Source organism: Podarcis liolepis (genome assembly GCF_965112155.1).
Source record: "Podarcis liolepis genome assembly, chromosome: 17".
NCBI lineage: Eukaryota > Metazoa > Chordata > Lepidosauria > Squamata > Lacertidae > Podarcis > Podarcis liolepis.
This window is the reverse complement of record NC_139571.1, coordinates 355,602-381,773: the sequence shown is the minus strand read 5'-3', so window position 1 is coordinate 381,773 and position 26,172 is coordinate 355,602. Positions and strand designations below refer to the sequence as shown.

At 51.2% G+C, this 26,172-nt stretch overlaps 1 protein-coding gene and 1 long non-coding RNA gene across 2 annotated transcripts in view; one reads left to right on the top strand and one right to left on the bottom strand.

Annotated features, from left to right (window-relative positions):
• Positions 1-26,172, bottom strand: part of LOC310696746 (lysozyme C-like) — a 161,622-nt gene that overhangs the window by 48,517 nt on the left and 86,933 nt on the right. The window lies entirely within an intron of this gene.
• Positions 9,011-26,170, top strand: LOC310696760. Its single transcript, XR_014520717.1, has 3 exons — positions 9,011-9,174; positions 14,730-14,887; positions 26,075-26,170. It is a non-coding gene; the product is annotated as an uncharacterized lncRNA (long non-coding RNA).

Here is a 26,172-nt window from a genome sequence, read left to right as displayed (position 1 = left end):
AAACCTTTCTCCAGCATCATTTGAGAGCCTTCCCTCCGCCTCTAGCTCCGATGTCAGTTCCCTGACACCCACCTCCCCCCAGGACCCCCTCCACCCTCGGCCCAACCTGTTGACCCAACTTCGTCCCTTTCTTCGGCCGACGATGCGGGGAACCCCCGGAAGGAGCTGTCACCATCCTCTGAAGAGTCAAAACCCGCTTCCCACCCGCTCTGATCCCTTCCCGCGGGGTGGGCCTCCCAGTCTGATTCTTCTTCCTCCGAAGCCTCTTCTCCCTCCCATTCAGAGGCAGAAAAACCCACAAAATCCTCTTCATCGTCTGTGGTTCCAAATTGCTGCTCACAGAATCTCGCTAGTGGTTTGGGTTTGTCCGGGAACAGGCGGTGGAATTCCTCCACCAGATACCCGTCAGTGATTGCCTCCGCAGGAACCCACGTGTTTTCCGACCCGGGTTCTCCCTCCCAAGCCACCAAGTACTCCACCTGGCGTCCTCGCCACCTTGAATCAAGTATTTCCGTGGCCAAGTTGTGGTGCTCCCTCTCTTCTACCTGCGGGTGTGTGGTGACTTCTCCCTCTCGCCCCGGGAATCCCCGTCCTTCCCTGTACGGTGAGAATAGGGACCTATGGAACACCGGGTGTATCTTCATGCTGTCAGGCAATTTGAGCTTGAATGCCACGGGGTTCACCTGCTGTGTTACCTCAAACGGTCCCAGCCGCCTGGGCTGCAACTTCTTGCACCCCCCCTTAAAAGGTAACCCTTGGATTGACAACCACACCCAATCTCCCACCCGTATGGTCTCCACTTCCCTACGGCGCTTGTCTGCCTGCCTCTTGTAAATTTCCTTGGCCCGCTCCAAGTTCATCTTAAGTTGCTGGTGCAGGGCTTCCATTTCTTCCACAAACTACTCTGCCGCCGGTACGCTTCAACCTTCCTCCCCACTCCCCAGGAAGGCCCTGGGGTGACACCCATAATTGGCCATGAATGGGCTCATTCCCGTGGACACATGTTCAGCGTTATTGTTCGCAAATTCAGCCAGCTCTAGTTTCTCTACCCAATTGTTCTGCCTCTCGCTGACGTAGCAGCGTAGGTATTGCTGGAGTATACTGTTCGCTCTTTCTGCTTGCCCGTTGGTTTCCAGGTGTCTCGCCGTTAAGAAGCCCACTTCGACCTGCAGCAAGCTCATGAGCTTCCTCCAGAAACGGGAAGTAAATTGTTTCCCGCGGTCGGAGATAACCCTTGAAGGAGCCCCATGCAACCTGAAAATGTGATCTACAAACAACCTGGCTTTTTCCTCTGCCGTGACCGCATGTGAGCAAGCTATAAAATGGCACATTTTTGTTAGTAGATTGACCAATACCATGACCACTGTCTTCTCTCGGGACTTGGGCAAATCGGTCATAAAATCAATGGATACAACCTCCCAAGGTTTCCTCGGCGTGGGTAAGAGTTCCAGTAATCCTGCGGGGGCAGCCCGCTCCCCCTTTGCCCTTTGGCAGCGGTCGCACCCCCGTACATATTCCCGTACATCCTCCCTCACCCTCGGCCACCAGAACTGCCTGGTGACGAGCATCATGCTTTTGTGCTGTCCAAAGTGTCCAGCTGTGGGGTTGTCGTGGAGTTGTTTGAGTACCTCCCCCCGTAGGGCCTCCCCTGGTACATACAGCGCCCCCTTATAGTACAGCACCCCTTCCTTCTCCTCAAACCCTCCTTGGGTTTCTCTTCCGTCTCGGAGTTCCCAGATTTTAGTTTGTGCGAACACGTCATTTCTAGTAAGTCCGGCCAGTTCTCGTTTCCCCACCAAGGTTCCCCCACACACCCATCAGTCCTCGGGGATCACGTGTTGTATCTCCAGCGGCCCCTCTCCTTCCATGTACTCCGGCTTCCGGGAGGGAGCATCTGCTCTCACGTTTTCCTCTCCTGGCACGTATCGGATTTTGAAGGAAAACTTGTGTTTCCTGTGCCCATCAAATCTGTCTCTGGTTGAGCACTCGTGCGGTCCTCCAGTATTCCAAGTTCTTGTGATCAGTATAAACCTGGATCTTGTGCTGCGCCCCTATTATTAGATGTCACCACCGACGAAACGCCGCCTAGATTGCAAGCAGTTCGCGGTCATACACAGTATAGTTTTGCTCCGACTTGCTTAGCTTTCTCGAGAAAAAGGCACACGGTTTCCATTCCTGCTTGCTTCTCCCTGGCTGCAAAAGAACCACCCCAATGGCTCTGTCGGACGCGTCGGTCTCTAGCCTCATGGGTTTCTCCAGATCCACGTGCAGGAGCTGCTCTTCCGATGCGAACACCTTCTTCAGTCTTTCAAAGGATTGCTGGGCCCCCTCTGTCCAGACGAACTTCCTTTTGCTACTGAGACAATCTGTGATGGGCGCTGTCAAGTGGGCGAAGTTCTTGATGAACTTCCTGTAGAAGTTGCTGCACCCTAGGAACCTTTGCACATCCTTCTGGGTTTTGGGGGCCTTCCATTCCAGCACTGCCTTGGGTCCATCGCTAGGCCTTTGTCTGACAACTTGTACCCCAGAAACTCGACTTCTTTGGCGTGAAACTGGCATTTTTCCAGCTTGACCCACAACTGGTGCTTCTGCAGTCGCTTTAGCACTTCCCTGACGTCTCTGACATGTTGCTCCTCATTGTCCGAATAGATTAAGACGTCGTCCAAGAAGGCTACGCAGTTCTTGTACAGCAGGGACCCCAACACGTGGTGCATGAAAGCTTGAAAACAGGCGGAGCCCGACTGTAATCCAAAAGGCATAACTAGGTACTCAAAGGCCCCCAGGGGTGTGAACATTGTGGTCTTCCATTCGTCCCCCTCCCTCATCCTAATCAAGTTGTATGCTCCCGAGATCAAGCTTGGTAAAAAATTTCCCTTGCCTCACCCTTGTTAAAATGTCGTCAATCCTGGGCATTGGGAAGGTCACGGGTTCCGACACCAAATTGACGGCCCTATAGTCCACAACGAGCCTGGGTTGATTTGTGTCTTTTTTGTCCACAAAGAACACCGGACTGCCCCCCACCGCTTTTGATTCTCTTATGAAGCCTCTTTTCAGGTTCTTGTCAATAAATTCCTGCAACTCCATCTCCCTGTCCGACATGGCATACAGTTTACCCACTGGTAGTTGCGCCCCTGGGAGCAAGTTGATTTGGCAGTCAAAGGGCCTATGGGGGGGGTAGTCTATCCGCCTCTTCGCTGACGACCACCTGCAGGTCAGCATATTGTGGTGGCACCTCCCCTTTCGGCTCCACAGCTATCCCAGCCACCCTGGCCACTGTCATTCTTGGGGCTTCCCCCCCTAGACAGTGTTCCAAGCAGTAAGCGGACCCAAAGGTGACCGTTCTCTGATGCCATGCCACCACTGGGTCATGTTGTGCTAGCCAGCTCATCCCTAATATTATTGGGGGCCCTGCCAGTGAGGCTATGTGAAAGGCGATAGTCTCCGTGTGCCTGGAAACCCTCATTCTCATTGGTGGGGTCTGGTGCGTCACTTCCCCTCCCAGAAGTTCCCTGCCATCAATGGTGGTTACTTGCAAGGGAAAATCCAGGGGCAGCAGGTGGAGCTGGTGCTCTAGCGCAAAGTCCTTGCTGAAGAAATTGCAGGAATTGCCTGAATCCAACAGCCCTTTCACCTTGACTAGGTGCCCATTTGGGAGTTCTAGCACCACTTCTATGGCTATAGCCGCCCTGGGGGGGTCTGGTTGGGGCACTTCTATTGGTTGCTGGCCTGGCTGCTGTGCCCACTGAGTGGCAGCCAAGCGTTGGCGTTTCCCTGCTCCTGCTCCTTTCCCACCTCCTCCTCACCTCCTGCAGCTCCCACCATCCCTTGCCAGGCCTTTTTTTGAGGGCAGACCCTGGCAAAATGTCCTGGCCGCTGGCAGAGGAAATATTTCTTGGTGGTTTTCCAATCTTTTCCCTCCCTCTTGCGACCTTCACTGGAGTTTGAAACCTCCCCCCCATCTATTTTCATTGGCTCCGCCGGCGGGGAGGTCTGCCTTGGTATTTCAGGCATGCGGTACATTCCCCTCTCCCTTCCCGCTTCTCCTGGGCCCACGCTTCCTGTCTTACACCAATCACAAGCACAGCCTTGGTCAGCTGATCCATCGACTGCGGGCGAGGCGTGCGGGAAAGCTCATTTGAATGGGTTCAGAGTCCAATTCCCACCCTAGCCGGTGGACTAACATGGCAAAGCGTGACCAGTAGTCTCTAACTGACTGGTTCCCCTGTTTACAGTTCATCAGTTCCCGCCGAGTCACACTTTGCTGTACATCACTGGAATACATTGCATCCATCACCTGGAAGAATTTCCTCAGGTCTTTCAAGGCGGCATTCTGCGTTGCCATTAGGGGCCTGATCCATTCCCTGGCCCCATCCTGCAGATGCTCTACAATATAGGCCACCCGTTCCCCATCGTCTGCAAAATCATTATGCTGCAGTTCCAAAGCGTACTCTATTTCCGTTCGGAACGCGCTGTAGTCCTGGGGCTTCCCCCCAAATTTGTGCACCAGTCCCGGTACCTTCCTTGCTATGGGGGTGGGTCTGACCTGTGCATTGTGAGCCCGCCTTTCCTCCAGCTGCGCCATCAGAAGAGCCACATGCTGTTCCAAATCTCGGTTCCTCTCCACCAGATTTTGCACTCCAGCTGCTCCCTCCGTGGTGCCAGTTTCTCCGGTTTGGCTCATGATGCTGCCTGCCTGCCGCTGCGCACAAGCAACATCAAGGACTGATGGATTGCTGTAATGAGTATGGGTTGCTCGTGCGTAAGTTACCGCCACTCCTGGCTGTGTTGCCTTGTTAAACCTTTCTGTCTGGACAGCCCTTCACTTCGTGGCTGCCTCAGTCGCTAGCAGAATCTGTCAGTGGGCGTTTCTTAAACCTTTTCCAACATAAAAGTTGTTTGACGCCAAGTCTCCCCCTACTCTCCTTGCGCAGAAGTCTTCTGCGCAGGGAGGGCGTGGGTAGCGGAGGACCTGTGCTCTCCCCGCTGGTGTCTGGTGAAGAGTCCTGGAGCCCTCTCTCCGATTCCCCCATCTGCCCCCCTTTATCCCTGGTGTTGCACTGATTTGCTTCCCCATCTGCTGAGCTGCTTCTCTCCCTGCTGGGCCCTTCTCCAGCATCATTTGAGAGCCTTCCCTCCGCCTCTAGCTCCGATGTCAGTTCCCTGACAGATAGTGTTCTCAAAGCTACCAGCATGAGTTTGACCAAACTGTGGGAGGCAGTGGAAGACAGGAGTGCCTGGCATGCTCTGGTCCATGGGGTCACGAAGAGTCGGACATGACTAAACGACAACATATGCATGTACACTCCAGGTTTCCTAAAGTAACCAGCAACATAAACAGATATGTGCAGCAATGCATATAATTGTAGAAACACCTATGTATTAGTTATGCCTCCTTGTGTTGGAGAAATATAGTACCAGATGGGGCTTGATTCTTTTACATATATTATGTGTATGATTATGGGGGATTGCATATAATTCTGCATATAATTAGTTGCTTATTTATTTATTTATATTAAATGTTATCGGAAGGTTACCAGATATTTTTCAATGAATCCGGGGACACTTTTCAACTTCAATGGATTTTGTATGGGGACTGATTTGTAAATCCAGGGGCTGTACCTGGGAAATGGGGACGTCTGGTAACCTTCAAATTGCCTTCAAATAATGGGTGGTGGTGGTGGTGGGTGCATTTCAGCTTATTAGTTGTAATTGAGTTCTGATTTGGGCAACACTTCTTTTAGGCAGCAGTGTAGTGCCAAATTTAGAAGTGCTATCTTCTTGATAGTCCCAGCAATGTGCCCTCACAGCCACACGCCTTCTAAGTGAAATATACTCAGAGAACATAAGTTTATACAATCTTCCAGGATGGTACAAAATCTTATAGTTATACAATTTAAGGAGCAACAACATAAGACAGATGTGGCAGGGGATTCAGCATATTACCAACTACAAACCTAACCTTGGCGCTGTCGACGGTGACCCTTTGCTGGCGGAGGAGCTTAACCTCTTCTTTGCTCGCTTCGAGAAGGAGCCACCTGAGACGCCGGTATTACAGCCACCAGCCCATAGGGGCCCCTCATTCACTGTAGAGGAGCACGAGGTGAGACAAGTATTGAGGATGGTGAATCCGAGGAAGGCGGCTGGACCTGATGGCATCACTGGAAAGGTGTTGAAGGGCTGTGCGGATCAGCTGGCGAGGGTCTTTACTAAGATCTTCAATAAGTCCTTACACCAGTCTATTGTCCCACCCTGCCTGAAGTCGTCAACTATTGTCCCTCTGCCTAAAAAATCCACAATCAGTAGTTTGAATGACTACAGACCAGTTGCACTGACTCCAATCATCATGAAGTGTTTTGAGAAACTGGTGCGCCGTCATATTATTTCCTGTCTTCCATCAACTTTTGACAACTACCAGTTTGCATACAGGGCAAATAGATCCACAGAAGACGCTATCACCACCACTCTCCATGCTGCTCTGTCTCATCTGGAGCAGCCGGGGAATTATGTGAGGCTGCTGTTTGTGGATTTTAGCTCTGCTTTTAACACTATCCTCCCCCATAGACTGGTGTCCAAGCTAGAGACGATTGGACTCCCCAACTCCACCTGTCTCTGGGTTTTGGATTTTTGTCAGAACGTTCTCAGAGGGTTAGAGTAGGGTCACATGTGTCCACAGCCCTTATCCTTAACACCGGCTCACCACAGGGTTGCATGTTGAGTCCCCTGCTCTATGCTCTCTATACGTATGACTGTACAGCCATCTACTCCAGCAACAAAATCATCAAGTTTGCTGATGATACTACGGTGGTGGGGCTCATTTCAGGAGGGGATGAGTCCGCCTATCGGGACGAGGTGGAGCGGCTCTGTGTTTGGTGTGGAGAGAACAATCTGGCTCTTAATACGGCTAAGACCAAGGAATTGGTGGTGGATTACAGGGGAAAAAAAGGCGGACATTCAGCCCTTGTATATCAACGGGGAACGGGTGGAGAGGGTGGCGGAATTCAGGTTTTTGGGAGTGACTATGGATCAGGGCATGACTTGGAGCGCAAATACCACTGCTCTGGTGAAGAAGGCCCAGCAGAGAATTTATTTCCTCAGACTTTTAAAAAAGAACAATCTGAGTGAGAGACTGCTGGTGTCCTTCTACCGAGGCTCCATAGAGAGCATACTTACATACTGTATTTGTGCTTGGTTCTCCAGTTGTACAGCTAGGGAGAGGAAGGTGCTCCAGAAGGTCATAACCACAGCCCAAAGGATTATTGGTCACCCTCTCCCACCTTTGGAAGAACTGTACGGTTCCCGTTGCCTTAGGAAAGCAAACAACATCCTGCAGGATCCATCTCACCCGGGATACAGTCTGTTTGCACTACTGCCTTCTGGCAGGAGGTATAGAAACATCAAGTCAAGGACAAATAGACTGAAAAACAGTTTCTATCCAAGAGCTGTGGCCTTTTTGAATGCTGTAACTCGATAGTGAGACCTGGGAGTTTGATGGGTGTGGGTGTGGGTGTGGTTGGAAGGTGGTTTGTTTGGTTGTTGCTGTTGTTTTGCTTTTGTTGTTTTTAAGGGATGGCATCCAATTTCGTTGCACTTGTGCAATGTTGCACTAGTGTAATGACAATAAAGAATCTATCTATCTATCTATCTATCTATCTATCTAATAATAATAATTAAGTGTGCAATGTGATGATCAATGCATATAGCCATGTGTTGCCTTTCAGCTGCTATTTTCTGTGCACGTGCATGGGCAAATGATCTGGAGTACTCTACTATCTTCTTTCTGAGTGACTTAAGTTTTGTTTTCTTCAAAGAGCCATTGTACATAACATATGTTGGACACCCTTCTGTTGAAATGGAAGCATCTTGTGTTTTCAGTTTTCCCAAACAGCTGGCTGGGAATCAAAGCAGGCAGAGAGAGATAAGGACACTGGGATGTGAGGTGGAATGTGAGAGGCAGGAGGGGCAGCCGAGTGGCATAGGTTCAGAGAACAGAGAGCAGATACCAATCTTAGCTCAGAGACAGAAGGGGAGAGGCCAGGAATAGCTAGCCCAAAAACTTGAAGGCGCAAGAAGGTCAGTGAGAGGAGGGGGAAAGAGCGGAAGTGGAAGGGTTTTTTCCCATGTTGGAAGAGTAAGGGGCGGAGTTTAGACTTGGCAACTGCAAACTTGGAGTCTGACACGGAGTGAAGGAGCTCTGGAGTGATTTATGTGTTTGAGCAATAAACCTGAGATAATTACTGCCAGTGTCTCGCTTCTGTGGGAGAGCCAAGCCATTACAGTGCTTAGCTTTGGAGCATACAAAACAACTCATCCTCCGTTCCTTCCCAAGGGCCTTCTCCAGAGTAACCCTAGGAGCCAATCCTCGGTGACTGACTCACTTACTTTCACTCTGATTGGCTCCAACCAGCACAAAGAGTGAGAAGACTTATTTCTCTGTGGCTAGAAAGCTTTCCTCTCATGCTGAAGACAAGGACCTTGCTAGATCCCTGCTGCTGAAATAGAAATGAGTATTTCACGGGGACAAACAGAAGAAGACGCCTTCACCCCGGTATGGCTCCCCTTTATCACATACACAGCCCAACAGGACAATGACAATAATCCACCAACAGCATACAAATCAATATGGCTAACCTGATCCAAAACACCCACCCACCTCACTCACACACGAAAACAAAGATCACCACAGACAATCACAAGCAAACAATCACACCCTAGGCCAACCCCAACCTCTCTCACCACCAAAGGAACACAAGTGAACAACACAAGCAACGCTGACACCAAATCTACATACATTAAACATAATAGAAACACCGCCACCCGACCCCACCCACATCCATCTTCCCTCTCTCTACCCCCCTTTCTTTTTTCTTTTTTTTCCTTCTCCCCCTAATGCCTCAACAAATGAAACAGATTTGTAAAAATGTTACATGGAAAAAAAACACGAGGCATTACACTTACTTCTGTAAAACAAGAAAATCCTTAATAAAATATTAAAAAAGAAAAAGAAAGAAATGAGTCTTTGACCCCCTGCAACCCCAGACCACCACAGCCCTGCTCTTTGGTGTCCAGTCATGACTGAGAACTGCATGAATGAAGCAAGACCCCCTTAAACAGGCACCAGCATACACAACCCTGATTGGATGAACTATTGAATGTAAAACAGCTGGCTATCTTTGTGTACCTGTTTCATCCTGTCAAGGGAATTGGGGTTGCTTGTGTGTAAACCTCCAGCTGTTCCAAACTGCTTAGGGGTGGTTGTGTCTTTCCCTGACTGAGCAGCCCTTGGCGCTGCTGCTCAGTCGCTAGCAGAATCCGTGAGTGGGCGTCTCCTAAATTTCCTACAGCATAAGAATTCCTTAACGGACAACCTTCGCCTCGCCTCTCTGCGCGGAAGCCTTCTGTGCAGAGTGGGCGTGCCGAGTGGTGGTCCTCCACCCTCCTCACGGACTTCACTGGAAGAGTCTCGGAGCCTCACCTCCAAGATGCTCTCTGCCTCTCCCTTCTTCCTGGTGTCACCTGGACTTCCTTCCCCAGATGACGTTCTCTCTCTTCCCTTACTCGTTCCCTCTCCTGCAGAATCTGGGAGCCTCGCCTCTCCCCTCTGCTCTGATGTCAGTTCCCTGACATCCACCTCCCTCCCAGGGCCCTCCAACCCCCCCGTCCTTTCCTCGGACGGTGATGCAGGAAACCCCTGGAAGGAACTCTCCCCTCCATCTGATGATTCAAACACCCCTCTCCATCTGCTGCTGTCTCTTCTCTCTCCCCAATCTCCCCAGTCGGATTCTTCTTCGGACAATTCCCCTTCCTCCTCTTCGGAGGCGGGAAAACCCTCAAACTCTTCCTCTTCATCGGTGGTGCCAAATTGCTCCCCCCAGAACCTCTCTGGTGGTTTGGGCTTTCTCGGATACCTGCTATGAAACTCCTCCTGCAGATACTCATCCCTAATCTCTTCTGCTGGGACCCATGCGTTTTCCGCTTCTGGCTCCCCCTCCCACGCCACCAAATATTCCACTCGCCCCACTCTCCACCTGGAATCGAGAATTTCAGCTGCATGGCCCCTGAGTTCCCTTTCCTCCATCTGTGGATGCAAGGGTGTTTCACTTTGCTGACCCAGAAATTCCCTCCCCTCCCTGAACGGTGAGAGTAAGGACCTGTGGAACACGGGGTGCAGTTTCATGTGAGATGGCAATTTGAGCCTAAAGGCCACCGGATTAACTTGCTGGGCTACTTCGAATGGTCCCAGTCTCTTTGGCCGTAGCTTCTTGCACCCTCCTTTGAACGGTAACCCTTTGGTAGACAACCACACCTGGTCCCCCACTCTTATGGTTTCTCCCTCTCTGCGGTGCTTGTCTGCCTGCCTCTTGTACTCTTCCTTGGCCCTTTCCAGGTTTAACTTAAGCTGTTGGTGTAAAGCCTCCATCTCTTCCACAAATTTTTCAGCTGTGGGAACACTCCAACTTCCCTCCCCTTCCCCGGGGAAAGCCCTGGGGTGACACCCGTAATTCGCCATAAACGGACTCATCCCTGTGGACACATGTTCTGCGTTATTGTATGCAAACTCAGCCAGCGCTAATTTGTCCACCCAATCATTCTCCCTCTCGTTGACGTAGCAGCGTAGATATTGTTGAAGTATGCTGTTAGCTCTCTCTGCTTGTCCGTTGGTTTCTGGATGTCTGGTTGTTGAGAAACTAACCTCGACGTCCAGCAGACTCATAAGCTTCCTCCAGAATCTGGACGTGAATTGCCGGCCTCTGTCGGATAAAATCCTCAAGGGGGCGCCATGCAACCTGAAAACATGCTCTACAAACAGCTTTGCTGTTTCTTCTGCAGTCACCACATGCGAGCACGCAATAAAATGGCACATTTTGGTCATCAAGTCAACTACCACCATTACTGCCGTTTCCCCCCTGGCTTTGGGTAAATCCATCATAAAATCAATTGATACCACCTCCCAGGGTCTCTCTGGTGTGGGTAAGGGCTCCAGTAACCCCGCAGGTGCTGTCCTCTCCCCCTTCGCTCTCTGGCAGCACTGGCACCCGTGTACATATTCCTTCACATCTTCCCTCACCCGTGGCCACCAAAACTGCCTGGTGACCAGTAGCATTGTCTTATGTTGGCCAAAATGTCCTGCCGTGGGGTTGTCATGCAGTTGTTTGAGTATTCTGCTCCTCAAATCCCCCTCAGGTATGTACAATGCACCCTTATAGTACAATGCCCCGTCCTTTACTTCAAACCCCCCATGAGTTTCCCCAGTAATACCAATTTCCCTGATCTTGGTTTGTGCATACTGATCATCCCTCGTCAAACTGGCCAGCTCTTGCCTCCCTACGAACACTCCCCCACACACCCATCTGTCCTCGGGTATGACATAACGTGCTTCTGGCCCTCCCTCCCTCCCCTTCCTCGTATTCGGGCTTGCGGGAGAGGGCGTCTGCTCTGACATTTTCCTTCCCAGGCACGTACCTAATCTCAAAATTAAACTTGGAAAACTCCTGAGCCCACTGCACCTGTCGTTGGTTCAGTACTCTCACCGTTCTCCAATATTCCAGGTTCTTTGTGGTCAGTACACACCTGGACTTTGTGCTGTGCGCCTATGAGAAAATGTCTCCATCGTCGAAAGGCCTCGTGAATTGCCAGCAGTACACTGTATAGTTTTGCTCTGACTTGTTCAGCTTCCTGGAAAAGAAGGCACACGGCTTCCACTGTCCCCCATTTCCCTGCTGGAGCAATATACCTCCTACAGCTCTGTCTGACGCGTCCGTCTCTAGCCTCATCGGCTTCCGCAGATCCACATGTAGGAGCTGCTCTTCCGACGCGAAAGCCCTCTTACGCTTTTCAAAGGAACGCTGGGCCTCTTCCGTCCATTCAAACTACTTCTTACTGCTGAGACAATCCGTTATGGGTGCCGTTAGATGGGCGAAGTTCTTGATGAACCTCCTGTAGAAATTTGCAAACCCCAAGAACCTCTGCACGTCCTTCCTGTTCTTGGGAGGCTTCCATTCTAGCACGGCCTGCACCTTGCCTGGGTCCATTGCCAGACCTTTGTCTGACAACCTGTAGCCCAGGAACTCCACCTCTCGGGCATGGAATTGGCATTTCTCCAGTTTGACCCACAGCTGATGCTCCTGCAGCCTTTTCAGCACTTCCCTGACATCTTTCACATGCTGCTCCTCGTTCTCTGAGTAGATAAGCACGTTGTCCAGGAAGGCCACACAATTCTTGTACAGCACGTGGAGCATGAATGCTTGAAATGTGCTGGATCCCGATTGTAATCCGAAGGGCATAACGAGATACTCAAAGGCCCCCAGAGGGGTGAACATCGTGGTTTTCCATTCATCCCCCTCCCTCATCCTTATCAAATTGTACGCCCCTCAAAGGTCCAACTTGGTAAAAACCTTCCCTTTCCTTACCCTGGCCAAAATGTCATCAATCCTGGGCATTGGGAAGGTCACTGGTTCCGACACCCGGTTGACGGACCTGTAATCTACGACTAAGCGGGGTTCTTTGGAGTCTCTTTTGTCCACAAAGAACACTGGACTGCCCCCCACCGCCCTTGATTCACGTATAAAGCCCCTCTTCAGATTCTTGTCAATGAACTTCCGCAACTCCTGCATCTCCCTGTCTGACATGGCGTACAGCTTACCCACTGGTAACTGAGCCCCTGGGAGTAGGTTGATCTGACAGTCAAAGGGCCGGTGAGGGGGTAGTCTATCCGTCTCTTTCTCGCTGAAGACTTCTTCCAGGTCTGCATACTGAGGTGGTACTCTCACCTTTTCTCCCACCGCCATCCCTGCCACCCTGGCTACTGCCATCCTCGGGGTTTCCCCTTCGTGGCAGTGCTCTACGCAGTGAGCTGACCCAAAGGTGACTGTCCGCTGGTGCCACCCTACTACTGGGTCGTGCAGTGCCAGCCAACTCATTCCCAGTATGATAGGTGGTCCTGCTAAGGTGGCTACGTGAAAGGCAATTGTCTCAGTGTGTCTGGAAACTGTCATTTTCATGGGCGGGGTCTGGTGGGTCACTTCCCCTCCCAAAAGTTCTCTCCCATCAATGGTGGTTACTTGCAGGGGGTGTTCTAGAGGCACCACCTGTAGCTGGTGTTCTAGCGCAAAATCCTTGCTAAAGAAGTTGCAAGAGCTGCCTGAATCCAGCAGCGCCTTCACTTTGATGGGGTGTCCGTTTGGGAGTTCTAGCACCACCTCTATGGCAATGGCTGCTCGGGGAGGGTCTGGTTTGGGGCACTTCTACTGGTTGCTCGCCTGGCTGCTGTGCCCACCTTCCTGCAGCCAAGCACTGCCGTTTCCCGGCACCTCTTTCGTTTCCTCCTCACTCCCCACTGCCCCCACCATTCCTTGCCACGCCTTCTTCTGAGGGCATGCTCTGGCAAAATGTCCCGGCTGCTGGCATAGGAAACACCTCTTACTGGTTTTCCCCTCCTTCTTACGCACCTCGCTGGAGTTTGAAAACCCGTGCGCGCTCACTCCTCTAATCTCCATTGGCTCCTCGGGTGGCACAGTAGACGCTGGCATGTCTGGAATGCGGTTGTCATGCCAACGCTCTGCTCTCCCTTCCCGCCTTTCCAGAGCGCGCGTCTCTTGTCGCACTCCTACAGCGAGCGCCAACTTGGTCAGCTGGTCCATTGATTCCGGGCGGGGTGAGCGGGAAAGTTCGTCTCTCACCCAAGAGGATAAGCCCTCCTCAAATAACATTTGTACTGGTTCTGAACTCAGATCCCACCCAAGTTTATGGATCAGCATAGCAAATCTCGACCAGTACTCTCCCACTGACTGGTTTCCTTGTTTGCACCCCATCAGTTCTTTGCGAGTCACACTCTGTTCAACATCGCTCGAGAACATGTGATCCATCGCGCTAAAAAACTTTCTCAGGTCCTTCAAAGCTGCGTTCTCCGCCGCCATTAAGGGTCGAACCCAATCTCTGGCCCGCCCCTCCAGGTGCCCCACCACGAAAGCGACTCTTTCCCCATCGTCGGCAAAGTCATCATACCGCAGATCCAGCGCATACTGCACTTCTGTCTTAAAAGTGTTATAATCTCGGGGGTTGCCCCCAAACTTCTGCACAAGTCCCGGTACCTTTCTTGCGATGGGGGTAATCTTCCCCTGGGCATCATGTGTCCTCCTTTCATCCAGCCGCGCCGCTAGTAGAGCCAGTTGCTGCTCCAAGTCTCGGTTTCTCTCCTCCAGACTCTGTCCGCCTTTGGCCCCCTCTCCTGCGCCGGCTCCTCTGGTTTGACTCATGACTGTACCCCGGTCCTCTTGCACACAAGCAACGTAAAGGACTCACGGATTGCTGTCAAGGGAATTGGGGTTGCTTGTGTGTAAACCTCCAGCTGTTCCAAACTGCTTAGGGGTGGTTCTGTCTTTCCCTGACTGAGCAGCCCTTGGCGCTGCTGCTCAGTCGCTAGCAGAATCCGTGAGTGGGCGTCTCCTAAATTTCCTCCAGCATAAGAATTCCTTAACGGACAACCTTCGCCTCGCCTCTCTGCGCGGAAGCCTTCTGTGCCGAGTGGGCGTGCCGAGTGGTGGTCCTCCACCCTCCTCACGGACTTCACTGGAAGAGTCTCGGAGCCTCACCTCCAAGATGCTCTCTGCCTCTCCCTTCTTCCTGGTGTCACCTGGACTTCCTTCCCCAGATGACGTTCTCTCTCTTCCCTTACTCGTTCCCTCTCCTGCAAAATCTGGGAGCCTCGCCTCTCCCCTCTGCTCTGATGTCAGTTCCCTGACACATCCCTTCTTAGGCATGGAGGCAAAATTATCCCACCTAGCATGCTGCAGCTGCCAATTGTGAGGAAAAAAATACAAGTAGCTGGATGGAATTTATTTTGATTAATAATGGCCTCGATCTTATTCACAAAGCACTGGAAACCACAGAGGCTTCCATCTATCTATCTATCTATCTATCTATCTATCTATCTATCTATCATCTATCTATCTATTCAGGATTTTCTTGTTTTACAGAAGTGTAGTGCCTCGTATTTTTTACAGAAGTGTAGTGCCTCGTATTTTTTTTTCATGTAAGATTTTTACAAATCCGTTTCATTTGTTGAGGCATTAGGGGGAGAAGAAAAGAAAAAAGAAAGGGGGGTGGAGAGAGGGAAGATGGATAGGGGTGGGGTCGGGTGGCGGTGTTTCTATTATGTTTAATGTATGTAGAGTTTGGTGTCAGCGTTGCTTGTGTTGTTCACTTGTCAGGGAACTGCCATCGGAGGGACAGGTGGTGGAAGGGTTCACGGAGGCTGGGAGAGACCCAGCAGCTGAAGCAGGAACCAGCAGGGGGAGAGGTGGGTCTCTGAGGGAAAGCGAGCAAGAGGGAGGGCTCAGGGACACGTCCAGCGTGAACAGTGGAGAGGTTTCTGGACCTCCCATAGGGAGACCCACTCCTCGCCGGAAACTGTCACGCCGCGAGTCCAGAAGACGTGTTTCCGTTAAGGAGCTTTTATGTTGGAAGCGATTCCGAAAGCAACCACTGTCGGAATCTGCTAGTGACTAGAGGAGCCATGTCTGAGGGGCTCCGTCACAGACAGAGGTTTGTGGACTTGAACAAACTCTGAGGGACTACGATTTTACGCACAAGCAGCTCATCATCCCTTCACAGCATTCCGACAGTCTCTGTAAGCTGTTTGTGCAGGAGAAGGCATCATGAGCGACCCAGCCGGAACCGGAGAAGCAGGAGCGGGAGCGAGTCCAAGCCTGGAAGAAAGGTACCGGGTGTTGGAGGTCCAGCTAGCGCTGCAGACGGCGAGGCTTGAGGAGAGAAGGGCTCAGGATGCAGACAAAAAGGGGAAAGCAACCCAGCTCACCAGAAAGGTACCAGGATTGGTGCAGAAGTTTGGGGGGGAGCCCAAGGACTATCATGCCTTTCGGACAGAGATGCAATATGCCCTCAATCTGCAGTTTGATGAATTCCCTGACGAGGAATCGCGAGTGGCTTTCGTGATTGGGCATCTTGAAAAGGGGGCGAGAGACTGGGTTAGACCCCTGATGGCAACGAATAATGACGTCCTAAAGGACACAATGAAGTTCTTTCGTGCCATGGATCTGATGTTTTCCAGCGATATTGAGCAGGGAGTGGTGCGCAGACAGCTAATGGCTTGCAAACAGGGGAGCCGATCTGTCCGTGAGTACTGGACTGAGTTTACCATGCTGGTTCACAGATTGGGGTGGGACTTATCGGCGGAACCCATTCAAATGCTATTTGAAGAAGGTCTTGCTTCGGCTGTGAAAGACGAACTTTCCCGGGGGCCCAGGGCGGGTTCTATGGACCAGCTGACCAAATCTGCGCTGACCATAGGAGCGCGCCAGGAGGCGAGAGCCTTGGAGAGGCGGGAAGGGAAGGGGGAACGTTGGAAGGAGTTCCGCATTCCAGACATTCCAGAGCCAAGTTTCCCGCCGGCAGAGCCGATGGAAATCGGAACAGCGCGCGCGCGCGCAGTTTCAAAGCCCAGTGAGGGGGGAAAGAAGGAGGGAAAAGGCGCCCGGAAATGCTATCTCTGCCAACAGCCAGGTCACTTTGCCAGAGTCTGCCCCCAGAGGAAGGAATGGCAAGGGATGGGGGGAGCTGTTGAGGGAAGAGAGGAAGAAATACCGGAGCAAGTAAAAGCCAACGCCTGGCTGCCACCGTCGGGGCACAGCAGCCAGGCCAAAGAGCAGTGAAAGTGCCCACGCCAGAACCTCCTAAACCTGCCCTAGTGATAGAAGTGTCGCTAGAGCTGCAAAACGGACACCCTCTAAAGATAAAGGCACTGTTGGACTCAGGCAGCTCCTGCAATTTCATGAGCAAAGAGTTTGCAGCTGAACACCAGATACAGACAATCCCTTTAAGCAACCCCCTGCAGGTGACCACGATCGATGGCAGGGAGCTGTTGGGAGGAGAAGTCAGCTTGCAGACCGTCCCAATGATAATGAAGGTGGCAAGGCACACCGAACTGATAGCGTTTAATGTGGCCACCTTGGGAGGGGCTCCCATTATTTTGGGGATGAGCTGGCTAGCGTTACATGATCCGCTGGTGGGCTGGCATCAGAGAGTGGTTTCCTTTGGTTCAGCGCATTGCTTAGAACACTGCAAAGAGGGAAAGGGTTCAGCAGGGGCCCAAGCCACCCTAGCAGGGACGGAAGTAACGGAGAAAGTGAAGGTGCCACGACAATACGCAGATCTCAGCGACGTTTTCAGCGAAAGGGAAGCTGACCAACTACCCCCGCATAGACCCTTTGACTGTCAAATCAATTTACTCCCTGGGGCACAGCTCCCTGTAGGCAAGCTGTACGCCATGTCAGACAGAGAGATGCAGGAGCTAAGGGAGTTCATTGACAAGAACCTGAAGAGAGGTTTCATCAGAGAGTCCAGAGCGGTGGGAGGCAGCCCAGTGTTTTTTGTGGATAAAAAAACCACGGACAAGCCGAGGCTTGTGTGTGACTTAAGGGCCTTAAACGCAGTGTCAGAACCAGTGGCCTTCCCTATGCCCAGGATTGACGACATTTTGACCAGGGTGCGGAAGGGAAAGATTTTTACAAAGCTGGACCTAAGGGGGGCGTACAACCTGATACGTATAAGGAAGGGGGATGAATGGAAAACCACCATGTTCACCCCTTTGGGGGCATTTGAATATTTAGTTATGCCCTTCGGCCTACAAGCAGGCTCTGCGTGCTTTCAATCGTTTATGAACCACGTACTGGGGCCTTTGCTTTACAAGAATTGTGTGGCCTTCCTAGATGACGCGTTGGTGTATTCTGAGAATGAGGAGCAGCATGTGAGAGACGTCAGAGAAGTGTTGAGCAGGCTGCAAGCCAACCAGCTGTGGGTGAAACTGGAGAAGTGTCAGTTTCATACCAAGGAGGTGGAATTCCTGGGGTACCGCCTGTCAGACAAGGGATTGGCCATGGATCCCGGCAAGGTCCAGGCAGTGCTGGAATGGAAAACACCCAAAACAAAGAAGGATGTGCAGAGGTTCCTAGGGTTTGGGAACTTCTATCGTAAGTTCATCCGAAACTTTGCCCACCTGACGGCGCCCATTACGGACTGTCTCAGCAGTAAGAAGAAATTCGTTTGGACTGAGGAGGCGGAGCGAGCATTTGAGGAACTAAAAAGGGCCTTCGCCTCTGAAGAACAGCTCCTGCGTGTGGATTTACAAAAACCGATGAGAGTAGAAACTGACGCATCAGACAGAGCTATAGGGGCGGTGCTTCTGCAGCCAGGGAAGGAGGAGTCAGAGTGGAGACCGTGTGCCTTTTTTTGTGAAAGCTGAACAAATACGAGAGGAACTACACGGTGTACGACCGAGAACTACTCGCCATTCATGAGGCTTTCCGGAGATGGAGGCACCTGCTAATTGGCGCACAACATAAGGTGCAAGTGTGCACTGACCACAAGAACCTAGAGTATTGGAGAACGGCACGAGTGCTCAACCAACGGCAAGTGAGATGGGCCCAGGAGTTCTCCAAATTTAACTTTGAGATTTGTTACGTGCCAGGCCCAGAGAACATTAGGGCGGACGCTCTCTCACGCAAACCTGAATATTTGGAGGGGGAGGGAGCACCCGAAGAGAGACATGTCATTCCAGAGGACCGCTGGGTGTGTGGGGCGGCATTGGTGGGGCAAAGAGAACTGGTAGAGGGAACGGAGAATGATGAATACGCCCAGGACAAACTCAGGGGTCTCAGGAGGGAGGGAGATAAACCCGGAGGTTTTGAGGAGAGAAACGGGGCATTGTATTACAAGGGAGCGTTGTATATACCTGAAGGAGAGTTGAGGGGGAAGGTACTCAAGCAGCTGCACGATAGCCCCACCGCGGGGCATTTTGGGCAACACAAAACCATGTGGCTGGTTACCAGGGAATTTTGGTGGCCCAAGGTCAGGGAAGATGTGCGGGAGTATGTGAGAGGTTGTGACCAATGCCAGCGAGCCAAAGGGGAGAGGCGGGCGCTGGCGGGATTATTAGAACCGCTACCCACACCTGAAAGACCATGGGAAGCAGTGTCCATAGATTTCATGACTGATCTGCCAAAGTCCAGAGGGAAAACAGCCATCATGGTTGTGGTAGACCTGTTAACCAAAATGGGCCACTTTATAGCCTGCTCACATGCTGTCACGGCAGAAGAAACAGCGAAATTGTTTGTAGAAAATGTGTTTAGGTTGCATGGCGCCACCTTGAGGGTGGTTTCAGACCGAGGGAAACAATTTACTTCCAGGTTCTGGAGGAAGCTCATGAGCTTACTGCATGTAGAGGTCAATTTTTCGACTGCCCGGCATCCTGAAACCAACGGGCAGGCGGAAAGAGCCAATGGCATCCTCCAGCAATATCTGAGGTGTTATGTCAATGACAGAGAGAATGATTGGGTGGAGAAGCTGGCGTTGGCGGAATTTGCCTACAACAATGCGGAGAACGTGTCCACAGGGATGAGCACCTTTTTGGCTAATTACGGGTGCCATCCCAGGGCTTTCCCAGGGGGGAGGAGGGGAGAGATGGAGCGTCCCGGCTGCCGAACAGTTCGTAGAAGAAATGGAAGCGATCCATCGTCAGCTCCAACTTAACTTAGACAGGGCCAAGGAGGAGTATAAGAGGCAGGCAGACAAAAACAGGAGGGAAGGTGAAACCATTAGGATGGGGGACCAGGTGTGGCTGTCAACCCAAGGGTTACCATTCAAAGGGGGTTGTAAGAAGTTAAGACCCAAAAGATTGGGCCCATTTGAAGTCACGCAACAGGTCAACCCAGTGGCTTTCAGACTCCGGTTACCGAACCACATGAAGCTGCACCCAGTTTTCCACAGGTCATTGCTGTCACCGTATAAAGGGGACAGAGAAGGGAGGTTCACTCGGGGACCAGCAATGGAGGAAAGGGAACACAGCAACCATGTGGCGGAGATCCTCGATTCCAGGTGGAAGGGAGATCAAGTGGAGTATTTGGTAATGTGGGAAGGGGAACAGGAGTCGGAAAACACCTGGGTCATGGCAGAGGATGTCAATGACGAGGTCTTAATAGAAACTTTTCATCAGAGGTTCCCACGTAAACCTCAGCCTGTAGCGAGGTTCCGGAGGGAATACTTTGCTACCACAGATGATGAAGAGGAGTTGGAGGGGTTCACAGATTCCGAGGAGGAGGAGGATTCAGCGACCCGGAACGGCGACCGATGGAGGGAAATGTTCGAGACATCTGAAGATGAAGAGGACTTTTCGGGGTTTTACCTCCTCACCGCCCAGAGGAGAGGGAACGGGAGGGGGTGACGGGGGTCCTGGAGGGGAGGTGGATGTCAGGGAACTGCCATCGGAGGGACAGGTGGTGGAAGGGTTCACGGAGGCTGGGAGAGACCCAGCAGCTGAAGCAGGAACCAGCAGGGGGAGAGGTGGGTCTCTGAGGGAAAGCGAGCAAGAGGGAGGGCTCAGGGACACGTCCAGCGAGAACAGTGGGGAGGTTTCTGGACCTCCCATAGGGAGACCCACTCCTCGCCGGAAACTGTCACGCCGCGAGTCCAGAAGACGTGTTTCCGTTAAGGAGCTTTTATGTTGGAAGCGATTCCGAAAGCAACCACTGTCGGAATCTGCCAGTGACTAGAGGAGCCATGTCTGAGGGGCTCCGTCACAGACAGAGGTTTGTGGACTTGAACAAACTCTGAGGGACTACGATTTTACGCACAAGCAGCTCATCATCCCTTCACATGTTCCTTTGGTGGTGAGAGAGGTTGGGTTTGGCCTAGGGTGTGGTTGTTTGTTTGTGATTGGCTGTGGTGATCTTTGTTTTCGTGTGTGGGTGAGGTGGGTGGGTGTTTTGGATCAGGTTAGCCATATTGATTTGTATGCTGTTGGTGGATTATTGTCACTGTCCTGTTGGGCTGTGTATGTGATAAAGGGGAGCCATACCGGGGTGAAGGCGTCTTCTTCTGTTTGTCCCCGTGTCAGTTTCAGTTTATTAGTTAATTTTTCTAGTAGGGCTGTTTCCCATACTATTTGGTACCATTGGTCCATGCTTACTCCTGACAGGTCTCTCCAGTGTCTGGTTATGGTGTTTCTGGCTGCTGAGAGCAGGTGGGTTATGAGTTCTTTGTGGTGTAAATGGGCATTGTTGTCTTGGAAGATGTTTAGTAGGGCCAATTCTGGGGTGATATCTATTACTTGCTTAGTTATTTTACATATTTCTTGTATGGCTGTTGTCCAGAATAGTTGGATTTTGGGACACTCCCACCATATGTGGAGGTATGTGCCTGTGGAGGTGCACCCTCTCCAGCATTTTGGTGAGGTTCCTGGGTGTATTAGCGCTATTTTCCTTGGTGTTAGGTACCACCTGTAGGTGAGTTTCAGTGTGAGTTCTTTTCTTTTCGTTGATATGGATTTAAAGGGGGGTTTAGACCACATTCTGGTCCATTGAGTGGGGTTAATCTCATAGCCTATGTCATTCTCCCATTGTTTTTTTATTGCGTCTAGGGGATTTGCGGGATTTTGGAGTAGTATTTTGTATATTGAGGATACCGTCCCTTTACCGTTTCCCTTTGTTGTTAGGAGGAGGTTTTCGAAGGTTGTCAGGGGCCTAGTTGCTGCTGATTTTACTGTTGGGTTGTTTAAGAGGGCATGTAGTTGGTGTTGTGTTAACCAGGGCATTTGGGTGTCTTCTAGTTTGTCTTGTATTTCTTGTGTTGACAAGGGTTTGTTATTTTTATAAAAGTCTATTAGGCGATATAAGCCTTTGGTTCGCCAGGTTTTTATCTGGAGGTTTTGTGCTGCATGGTGGAATAATGGGTGGTACGCCAGGGGGATTAGTGGGGATGGGGATAGTTTGCCTATTTGTGTTTTCCATGCTTTGAGCATGGTCTGTGTGTACCTGTTAAGTGTTGTGGGAATTTTCTTTAGTTTGTTTGGGAGGAGTGGTTATGTTGTGGTGCAGGTGTTTTCAATTGTGTCCCTCTCTAGGTGTACCCATTGTTTTGTCTCATCTTCTAGTATATATGGGATTATATGGCGTATTTGGTTGGCATTGTAATATGCTTCTATGTTGGGAATTCCCCATCCTCCTTCTGAGGTGGGGAGGTGCAGGTATTTGGGGCTTATTCTTGGTTTTTTATGTGAGAAGATGAAAGAGTGTAGTTTTCTCTGCCAACTGAGAAGTTGGGTTGAGGGGATCCAGATTGGGAGGGTTTGGAATAGGTAGGTTAGTTTTGGGAGTGTGATCATTTTGATCATGGCTATTTTGTCTGAGAGAGTGAAGTTCATGTTATTCCATCTCTTTAGGTCTTTGTTAATTTGTCGCCACAGGGGCTTGTAGTTGTGGAGGTACAATTTATTGAGGTTTCTGGTTATTTGTACCCCTAGGTATCTGAACTTGGTGTGGCAAAGTTTTATTTTGGTGACCTTCGTGAGTTCTTTTTGGGTGTGAGGAGGGGTGTTGAAGCACATAGCTTCTGACTTTGTAAAGTTTACCTGTAGGCCCCGACACCATTGCAAATGTGTTGAGTTCTCTGATTAGGGAGGTTGCTGTGCTTATGGGGTCTGGTGTTGTGACCATTAGGTCATCTGCAAATAGCCCTAATTTATAGGTTCTGCCTTTTATTTCCATTCCCTTGATGTCTGTGGCTGCTCGGATGCGGATAGCTAGGGGTTCCAGAGCCAGGATAAATAAGAAGGGAGACAGTGGGCATCCTTGTTTCGTGCCTCTTTGGATAGCTATAGTGTTAGAATAGAATCCATATTGTTAGTTCTGCATTTTGCTGAGGTTTGGGAGTATATTTGTTTGAGGATTTGTAGGAAGTTGGGGCCAAATTTCATGTTAGTTAGTATTGCTAGTATGTATTTCCACTCCAAGCAATCAGAGGCTTTGAGGATGTCTAGGGCAGTGTTTCCCAACCACTGTTCCGCGGCACACTAGTGTGCCGCGAGATGTTGCCTGGTGTGCCGCGGGAAAAATTAAAAAATTCGAAAGATTTTTTTTTTTAAAGTCAAATTTTCGATTGGGGCGCCATCACTAGATGACCCCTGGGGTTCCCTCCCTCCCTCCCTCCTGCTCTGCGCCTCCCTCCTCCTCCTCCTCCGGGGAGGCCCTTCCTGGCTCTCGGCCAAGGCTTGGCGGCTGCCACTCACTCACTCGCTCGCCCACCCGTCCCTCCATCCCTGCACCCGGCCTCTCCCCCTCCGTCCCTGGCGCGGGGGCTGCCGGGATCCGTAGTCCCCTCGCCCCTGGGCTCCGCGCCCGCGCGGGGTGCGCAAACTACGTTTCCCAGCGTGGCCTGGCAGGCCGGGCGTTTTGTTTGAAGCGCTCTTCTCCCGGCCATGGAATGAGCGCAGCGGTGGCGGCCGGGCGGGCAGGGGCTCTTCCGCGCAGACCCTGCGCAGCCTGCCTGCGCCCCCGCGGAGATCGGGCGGCAGGATGGAGCCCGGGGATCCCCGCGGAGGCGGAGCGGCGGAGGCGGAGGCTGCCCCCCAGGTAGGGCTGCGTCAGGGGGTTTTTATTTTTGCAATGCTGCATCCGCGCCGGAGGGGACGCATCGGACCGCGGGGAGACCCCTTGGCGGGCGTGCAAGGCAATGCATGCGTGCAGGCGTTGCATGGAGTGCAGTGCAATGCAATGGCAACGCGGCGCCCTGCATACATGCATGCATGCAACTTCCACCGGCGCTCCGGACTTGGCAGGTGAGGGTCCCCAGTGGGCGGCAGAGAGAGCCGGGAGGGCGAAGGGGAGCTGGGGGGGGAGGAGCGCTGCTCCCCGAGCCGAGCCCGGGGGGAAACTTCGGCGTCGTTGCGCCCGGTGTTGGAAGCGGAGGCTGGCGGGGGCCCCTCACCTGCAAAACCTGGTCGCCTCTCATATATTTCGTGCATTGCATTCATCGCCCGCTTTCTCCTCCAAGGAGCTCCCGGGGGCGCGCGTGGTTCTCCCCGTGTTATCCTCGCAACAACAGCCCTGCGAGGTGGGTCAGGCGAGTGGCCCAAGGGAGCACCCAGGGATTGTCCTGGCCAGGTGGGGTGATTTGAACCCTGCTCTCTGCCCGGTCTTCGTCCTCATTTAGCCCCCACATGTGCATGACTGTGGTTTTCCCCCCTCGTCTTGGCTATGGTGTGAGTCTGTGCTGTTAATTAATGGGGTTCTGCCTTCGGAGAAGATGAGCCAGCCCTCAAGGAGGTGATTATGTAATTTGCTAGCAATTCATGTCCCTCCCAGCGTGACGCTGCGCGCTGACGTCACGGGGCTGTAATGGTGGTGTGCCTCGAGATTTTTTCCATGAAACAAGTGTGCCTTTGCCCAAAAAAGGTTGGGAAACACTGGTCTAGGGACATAATTGTCAATGGAAGTTTGGTTGCCTTGCTGTGTTCGATCAGGTTCAGTAGTTTCCTGATGGGGTCTGTTATATTGCGGCCAGGGACAAAGCCAGTCTGGTCTGGGGCTATTAACTTGTGTAGGAAGATTTTTAGGCGGTTGGCCAAGATTGATGTGAATATCTTGTAGTCTTGGTTTATTAATGAGATTGGGCGGTATGATTCTACTTTGAGGCTGTCTTTTAGTGGTTTTGGGATGGAGACTATTTTGGAGTGGGTCCAGGTTTTGGGGATGGGGCCCCCTTTTATGATGTCGTTGAATAGGCGGGTCATGTAGGGCATCAAGGGTTCTTTGAATTTCTTATAGAATTCTGCTGTGAAGCCGTCTGGGCCTGGGGCTTTGTGTGGTTTCAGGTTTTTGAGGACCGCATCTATTTCCTCTGGGGTGATAGGGCTGTCCATGAATTCCTGTTCCTCATCAGTTAGGGTAGGCATGTTCAGCCCTGCTAGAAATGTTCTGATTTCCTTCTCTGGTGGGTTATGGGAGGTGTATAGGTTGGAGTAGAATTCTGCAAATTCTGAGGTTATTTCTTCGGGGGAGAATGTTATGTTGCCGTCTTTTTTGGTGATGCAGTGTATTCTTGTTTTGAGTGCTTTTTTCCTACATCTATTTGCTAGTAATCTGGAGTTTTTCCCTCCATATTCGTAGACACGTTGTTTAGAGTATAGAATGTTGATCATTGTTTTGTTAATTTCTAGGGAGTCTAGTTCTCTCCTTTTTTGTTCTATAAGTTTGAGGAGTTTTTTAGATCCTGTTTGTTTGTAGCGTGATGAGAGGGCTGTGATGTTTTGTTCTATTTTGCTAATTTTTGAGGAGGTTTGTTTTCTAAGGAATGTTTTCTCTTTTATGCAAGCTCCTCTGGTGACCGCTTTCATTGCGTCCCATAGGAGGGGGGTTGTTATATTGTTTACATCGTTTTCTTTGAAGTAGTTTTGGAGGGGTTTTGTGAGACTCTCTCTAATTTGTTTGTTTGTAGTTAGGATGGGACTGAAGGACCATGATGGGGTGGTTTGTGTTCCTTCTCCTATTTTAACAATGACTTCTACTGGGGCGTGGTCTGTGATTTTAATGTTACCTATGTCTGTTGATTCTACTGAGGGGATCAGAGCCTGTGTGAGTAGAATGCTGTCCAGTCTGGACACTGTATCATGGCGTCCCGATTGGAATGTATGGCTGATGTCTCCCGGGTTTTGCTCACCCCAAATGTCGTAGAGACCCCTGTTTTTTTAGCATTTTTAGTAACTTGTAAGAGTTCCTGGTTGTTGGGGGTTTCCTTCGGAGGAAGGTTGCCCATGGGGTTGTGGGGTGGATATGTTTCAGGGATATACCTTTCATATTTAGATTGAGGTCCCCTCCTAGGATTGCTTCCCCTTCAGAGAAGGAGAGGAATTTGTTTAGTGTCTTCTGGAAGAATTCTAATTGTTTCGTGTTTGGGGCATATATGGAGCCGATTGTCAGTTTGATTTTGCCATCTAGTGTCCCTTTAGCGAAAATGAATCTGCCTTTTTTGTCCTTGAGGACTGTTGTGGCAGTGAAGTTCAGGTCTCTACTGAGTATTATGGCTACACCACGAGCTTTCCCTGAGCCTTGTGCGACCCACTGTTGACTGAAGCGGGGGTCGCTCAGGAGTTTGCTGCCTTTGGGTGGGTTGTGTATTTCTTGTAGGAAGGTGATGTGTGGTTTCATGGTGTTTATGTATGAGGTGATGCGTTTTCTTTTGATGGGGTTTCCCAGCCCCCTCACGTTTAATGTAATTGCTTTTAGGTGAGGCTTCCATCTTTAGAAGAATAGCGAAGATGTGAGGTCAAGCTGTGCTAGACATCCTTAGCATAAAAGCCCGAGTTTACAAAGACGAAAGAAGTCATCA